The sequence below is a fragment of the Amphiura filiformis genome, chromosome 5 (genome assembly GCF_039555335.1).
Source record: "Amphiura filiformis chromosome 5, Afil_fr2py, whole genome shotgun sequence".
NCBI classification, from domain to species: Eukaryota; Metazoa; Echinodermata; class Ophiuroidea; order Amphilepidida; family Amphiuridae; genus Amphiura; species Amphiura filiformis.
In genome coordinates, this window is record NC_092632.1 from 34,792,742 (window position 1) to 34,800,271 (window position 7,530).

At 35.2% G+C, this 7,530-nt stretch overlaps 1 pseudogene; it reads left to right on the forward strand.

Moving 5' to 3' along the window:
• The first annotated feature begins 1,110 nt into the window (after positions 1-1,110).
• Positions 1,111-2,200, forward strand: LOC140153032 (EH domain-containing protein 1 pseudogene; annotated as a pseudogene).
• Positions 2,201-7,530: the final 5,330 nt, after the last annotated feature.

A 7,530-nucleotide genomic window follows, 5' to 3' on the forward strand; every position in this document is an offset into this window, starting at 1 on the left:
TTAGATATATTTAAGGTTCTTTACAGAACTTTTTTTAGGTTCTCCTTGGCATTGCTTAGGGTTCTAAACGGGATTTTCCACGAAAATTGGACCTGCGGTCCCTGACCCAGGGTGGGGGTCTTTTTTGTTTGTTTTCTGGTTAAAAATTGCCTTAAAAAACCCAGAAATATGAGGAAAGAGCAATTTTGGAGTCTTAGAGCTGAAATTGTCAAAATCAAGGGTCTTTCGGAGCTCTATTTTGGTCAAATAATTATGATGGTCTTTCGGAGCTGCGAAGTCCAAAAAGGGAGGTATTTCCGGAGGAACATACCCGTTTGAGGGGTACCTGATATAGGGTCATTCAAAAAAAATGCTACTAAAGCAAGTAAGTTCAGTAAAATATGGATTTCGACGACCACCGTCGAGGTTTTTTCTTTTCTGCAATTTTGGGTTATCTCTGTTTTTTAAACCTTAAGCTCCCAAATTGAAGTTTTGCCAACTTAGGTTTACATGATTTTACTAAAAATTAAAATGTTTGTAGTATGCAAATTTGCAGAACCATGCAAAATCTTAATGTTCCTTTTTGATCATATTTATTGTCAATCTCCGGAAATTATTTCGATAGAGATTTAATTACAAAATAAGCCGTCATATACGTCAATTGACATAATAATATGCGCGAGTTATTATATGTATGGTGACAACAACAACAACAACAACCACAACATAATAATAATAATAATAATAATAATAATAATAATAATAATAATAATAATAATAATAATAATAATAATAATAATAATAATGATTCGAAACTTTAAAAATGTTGGCTTAATCTGTATTGCATTTGTTTAACGTTTTGCTTGCTTGTTTTGGTTTTGCTTCATTTCGTTGTCTTTTTTAAAACTTATTTAAGTTTCTTTCATTTTCTTGCATTTCTCTCATTTTGAAATCAAGACAGTGTCCTTTTGTCGTTGTTACAAAAATATATTGAGGCATAACATAAATTACCGACGTCCTCTTTATTGTTTGAGCCTTTGCGTGTAGTCTGTTTTAAGGGAAGTCTTAATTAGCTCGAACCTTTGAATATGTCGATAGCAACCAATGACTTATCATTCTTAACCACGCTTTGCATGTGAGCAGGTTGGTTAGAATATTATTTGAAAATCATGAAACATTGGAATTACTAGCAATTTACGACATACGCGTTGTACATTCTTCAATTGCAGATTGTTTAGTTTTGATATATATATACGAGGTGGCGGGACTGTTGACATAGTTGAAGATGTTCAGTTGGTTAAGAAAAGAAGGCGGCAATGAGGCTCCACAAGTCTTTCGAACAGTTGCAGAAGGTCTATCCAACCTGTACAAAGAAGTGCTACTACCTTTAGAAGAAGAATATCTCTTTCATGAATTCAACTCTCCGCGTCTCGATGATTCTGACTTTATTGCGAAGCCAATGATACTTCTCATAGGGCAATATTCTACTGGTAAGACGTCTTTCATACGATACCTTCTGGAAAATGACTTTCCCGGCATGAGAATTGGACCCGAACCGACCACAGATAGATTCATTGCGGTAATGCACGGGGATAGAGATGCAGTCATTCCCGGTAATGCCTTAATCGTCGACCCAAAGCGTCAGTTCAGAGCCTTGTCAAAGTTTGGCAATGCCTTCCTGAACAGATTTCAATGTTCCGTCTCACCAAACTCTGTTATTGAAAACATAACCATAATTGACACTCCTGGAATCCTTTCTGGACAAAAGCAACGTCAAGACAGAGGCTACGACTTTGTAGGAGTTTTAGAATGGTTTGCAGAACGAGTTGATAGAATAGTCTTACTCTTTGATGCTCATAAATTGGACATATCAGATGAATTCCGTAAATGTATAGAAGCTCTGAGAGGACAGGATGACAAAATAAGAATAGTCCTCAATAAATCTGATATGGTAGATAATCAACAATTGATGAGAGTGTATGGAGCTCTGATGTGGTCACTTGGGAAGGTCATTCGGACACCAGAGACTGCCAGAGTATACATTGGATCCTTCTGGGACCAACCCCTCAAATACGTCTTTAATCGAAGACTTTTTGAAGCTGAAGAACAAGATCTCTTTGCTGAAATCCAGAGTTTACCTAAGAATGCTGCCTTGAGGAAGCTTAATGACCTCATCAAAAGAGCAAGACATGCATTGGTAAGTGAATAGTTTTGAAAGCCCATTAAGTCTGTTAGGTAAAGAGAAATTGGCCAAAAAGTCAAGTGCTCTAAAAAGGTTAGGATCTTTGGTTGAAGTGGCAACTATCGTGTTATTTTTAGGATCTTTGGTCTATGTGACTAAAACGTCATGTGTGTGCAGAAATGCATGCAGCTTCTTAGTCATAGTTTTGCGTGCATGCCAGTGTTAAAAGAAGAAACTGAAAAGGAGGGAGAAGTATTTATGAACTAGATGGAATATTTATTTTTTTAAATAAATTTGCGTTTTGTTTGAAAAGTTACTGAGAGCCCGGGCTGAGAGCATTCGGCACAAGCTGGTTGATAAAAGCCGATAAGAAAAAACGTCTTGTTAAACCTGAGATATTCGATAACTATAGTTATATTTGGCGCAGGTTAAACTACAATGGATTTACTTTAATTTTAATGGCGATTGTTCTCATTTATAGTAGTATGGTGAAATTGTGAAGGAAAATTACAATACGGATCGTGTATGTTTCACTGATCTTTGAGTTTGATATATTGGCAATATGAATTTGTTTTATAATGTTACATAAATTCTTACGGAAATTAATGTTACCACATGAGTAACAAACCATTTTAAGGGATCGCCGGCCGGCCGGCCGGCTATATTGAATTATCCCTGATGAATAAGCAGGTCGATCGGAAGCTCATATTTGTAATAGTTCCGATAATTCGGTGCTAAACCGTTTTAACTTTAATACTCAAAATAGAAATAAAAGGACATTGCATCACTAAACGGTAAAAACTTGCTTTAATTAACAGTAAAAAAGAAAGTAAATAGCTATACTTATGTTTTCTTGAAAAGGTGAACACAGAAGCAACACTTTGATATTTACTTTTTTTATCTGAAGAAAGAGCAATGTTTAAAACTTATTAGAAGATATAAATACAAAACATAAATGACGTACTTCTGGCCAATGAATGAAGTATACAAGAATACACAAACAAAATGTTAAAACCATAAGGAGGCGATTTTCGACAAATTATATATTTTTTTCGCTGAATGCTGAAATAACTTCAGTATAAGCCATAACCATCGGAAAGGATTTCTGTCCATTTTAAATCGAAATAACAAGGTAAAGTGAAAGAACCCCGATTGTCTATTTTGGCTATGGAGTTCTGGCGGATTTAAAATCATAATAAATATCATATCTACACTGTAAATTGGCCAGAACACATGGAACGCGTTCATTAATGTAACAGTTTTTTAACACATGACACGTGTTCAACTTATTTAGAGAACACTAGTGTTAATGTAGAGAACACAGGTGTTATTATATCAGAACACTAGTGTAACATGTTCTAATCCTTTAAACTCTGGTGTTCAAAATTACTATATATGAACACCTCGGACACATGAAAGAAATGTAACAGTTTTTTAACACATGACACGTGTTCAAACATTGATTTTCAGAATGCTGGTGTTCAACCTTTATTTATACATTTTCAAAATCTCATTACTCGACAATAAACAAATGCATGGTACAAGATAATGGCGGTGTTCCGAAGAATTCCGATGAAATCAGGGAGTTTTCACCTAAGGCAAGCCCAAGGCTCGAACCCTCGCCGATCGTATCTCCCGGCTGACAGCGCAACGCATTTTAATGCGATTAAAATTGCTCGGCCATAGTCACCCTCTTGTGTCTCTCCTATGCTTGTTCATCGCTGTCAACAGATATACGGGCTCCGAGTCGCTCCCAAAGTTGCCCTGAATTTCATTCTTCTCTAAATCCTTCGAATTTACTCTCACTATCATCCCATTTGTCTTGGAAAAGACAGTTTGTTATAGCATTTCCCGGAAGCGTTTGCACGTTGCATCGCCATTGTTGTTGTTGTTGTTACTTATATCCCTCCTTCAAAGGAGCACCGTGTATTTCTCGCTGACACGTCGCAGCTCTCCAACGCCTCTATCTGCTCATGCGTTCCATTTTGAACACCAGTATTCAATATAATCATTCAGAACACTTGTGACACGTCTGATCAATACTATGTGTTCTACATTATACTAAAAGAACACTAATGTGCAAGGCTTATCATATTTTCAAATACACTAGTGTTCTAAAGAGACAATTATGAACACCTCGGACGCGTCTGAGAGGCGTCACGTGTTCGGGAACATTTGCAGTGTATGTCAAAATTGCACTATTGATCTATACAAACACAACAAATTTGGCCGATTCCATTTAATAGGTGTAAGTTGGGACATAATTATGTAAACGTCACAAATATGCCTAAAAATCAGGTTACAAAAATATAATAAGATTGTATACATTATGGCTTTAAGAGTATACGATGTATTGCTGGTCGAAGCAGCAGAAAAAAAGTAGTTCAAAGCATCTTGCGAATGGTAGTGAGCTTTAGCAAAAATTGCATAACTCAATTCATAGCGAGCGTGTAGCAGAATTCAAATATCACAGATATACTTTTGTAGGTCCTGTGGTTCTTGAGTTATGTTGTAAAAAGGGCTGAAACAACAACACTTTTGTAAAACGTACATAACTCATTACCAACAATAAATTATTAAGCAATTTTTCAAATTATATGATTTGTAGAATGAACTTTTGCAAAACACCAAAGTGTTATTTTTCAATAATATATTGATTCAGATGATGAAAATACCTCGTATACCCTTAAAGGAGAATAGGGTGAGCTGTAGAACTTTCAGGCAGAATCTATGAAGTTGTGCAGTGCACGTGCAAGTATAATACGCTGGATACTGCAAACAAAAATAATACCACTATAAAATTGAATCGTTTTCTGATAATCGGTTGTATTATTTTGTACATAAATATATGCCAGGTCGCTTTTAATATCACCATTGCGTCACAAATATGGCTAAAGTTTAATAAGGAAGTATTTCACTTTAATATGTTAATTAATCAACTTGCTCTAATTCCATATCCCATAAATTTAAACATGATAATAACCTGGTAAATCTTGTATTCAAAAAATTCCCACCACCGCGCCGGCCCAACTCGAGTATTTATTCAAACGTTATCACAACTCAACATGGTAAAAATTCTTCTTACCCCCATGAACACACAACTATTTGTATTCTAATAGTCAACTCATCCTTTGCAGTGATTTTGCAGGCCGACTCTGTTGACAGTTGTTACCTTGGTTACGACTATAAACTGGTATTCACATTGGTATAATATGTTTGTTTGTTTATCGATCATTGCACTGAGATTTTGTCTTTTAATTTTCAATGTTTTCTTTATATAAGTATCCTTACATTTGGAAAAATGATCACAATTTCCAAACTGAACAATATTGGGGTAAATTTTTTTTTTTTTAAGATGCACTATCTAATCCTGCATATTATGGCACCACATTGAATCCAATGTGACTTCAAGAAGCAAAGTTACAAGCATTTGATTAGCGAAGGTCCAGTTTTAAAAGTGACAAACTGGCCTATTAAAAACTCCACATCTGGTTTGAGCATGTTGAGAGTGGTGAATGGCTGATTTATGCGTTTGGCTTTAATTCAAAACAAAAGGAACAAAAGAAAACAGCATCAAAAGAACTGACAAATAAAATAAAAGTTATAAAAAGGACAGAGAAGTAAAAACTTAAATAATAAAAATTCCCTTTAAAAGGGAAGGCCAGCCTCAATGCAGAAGAGGTCTTGTAAATAGTTTGGGTCACCGTGAAAGGCATTTTTAGGATCACGCTTACATCCATGTTACATGACAGTCCACCAAACCATCAATGGTGAGAACATGCACACTGAAACAGCAAAAAACATTAACTCCTATAACTCCTGTCAACTCTTTAATTCATTACTCCAAATTGTTCTGTATTTTTGTCTTTACTGCTTTTTACCCATTAAAATCAAGAAATACACTGCAGTTGTTAGTTAATTCGCTATGTAAACTCAACTTACATGCACATTTTATTTTAAAATGATTTTATATTATTTCGCAATGTATAGTTTACTATAAAGTAGATAGTGGCAAGCACATGATAAAGGACTGATCATTCACTACAATCTTCACTTTTAAACTGTATTTTTGAATGTGTTGATTGTTAGTCCGAAACTCCTGCAAAGCTATGGACATGGCATCTTACCTACTCCATTCTGTAATAGTCTGCATTGTGTGTTTTCTCAGTCTTCAATCATTTTGTTGAATGTAATTTTATGAATCAAATAAAATAACGCTTCATTGAAGAAACTGTGTTGTCTCTTTGTTGCGGCTTGTTGGAATCTTTTTGCGCCTTAGTTTTATAGACCAGTTTGTCACTTTTAAAACTGGACCTTCGTCTATTCAATTGCTTGTAACTTTACTTCTTGAGGTCACATATTGGATTCAATGTGGTGTCATAATGTGCATCAGGATTAGATAGTGCATCTATTGAATAAAAAAATTTACCCCAATATTGTTTAGTTTTTAAATTTTGACTCAACTCTCATATTTAAGGAGATGGTGGTGATAGCTTTATTAATATTTGACCATTTTGACCTTTAACCATTAACCAGGTGCTGTAGGCCAAACTCAGTGGTATAGAATTACTTTGGTATAGAATGCTGATTCAAAGGAGGATTAATATTCACTATTTCTTCTAGTGAACTTCCTTACATTGGCCAATACAGTGCCTAATTTAGGATTATTTGAATCCCCTGTTACCCCATAACGGTTTCGATCATCGAGAGCAGACCCCCCCTCCCCCCCGAGGATGATTTAAGGAAGCACCATCATGCACTGTAAAAGTGTTATCACTAGAGTTTCAACTGCCACTTTATTTTTCAAATCCCATTGAACTCTGTGCAAAAGATGTTGTTTTAGAATTGTCCGTGTGTCATTATTACTTGGTCGATTTCAGATCTAAAGTGATGTATGCATGAAGGATAAGTCACACCTTCTGTAGATAACATAAAATGTGAAATCGACCAACTTTTAGAAGGTGTTTTTATTGTAAATATATCTGTCCAAATTCAAATTTAACCATGCACGTGTGTATGCAGTGGGCGGGCAGTGGTGTCATGTTGAATGTTCACTCACACAGCTATGCTAACCGCAAGACTTGCTGGGAAGTGCTTAAATCATCCTCTGCCCCCCCCAGCTAGGTAAATATGCCGTCATAAACGTCAATCGACATGATAATTAGCGTGAGTTATTACATGTATGTGACAACAACAACAAAAATAATAAATAACGATGATTCGAAGCTTTAATAATGTTGGCTTAATTTTGCATTTGCTTGCTTGTTTTTTTTTCATTTGCTTCATTTCGTTGACTTTTTTAAAACTTATTTAAGTTTCTTTAATTTTTTTTCATTTCTCTCATTTTGAAATCAAGACAGTGTCCTTTT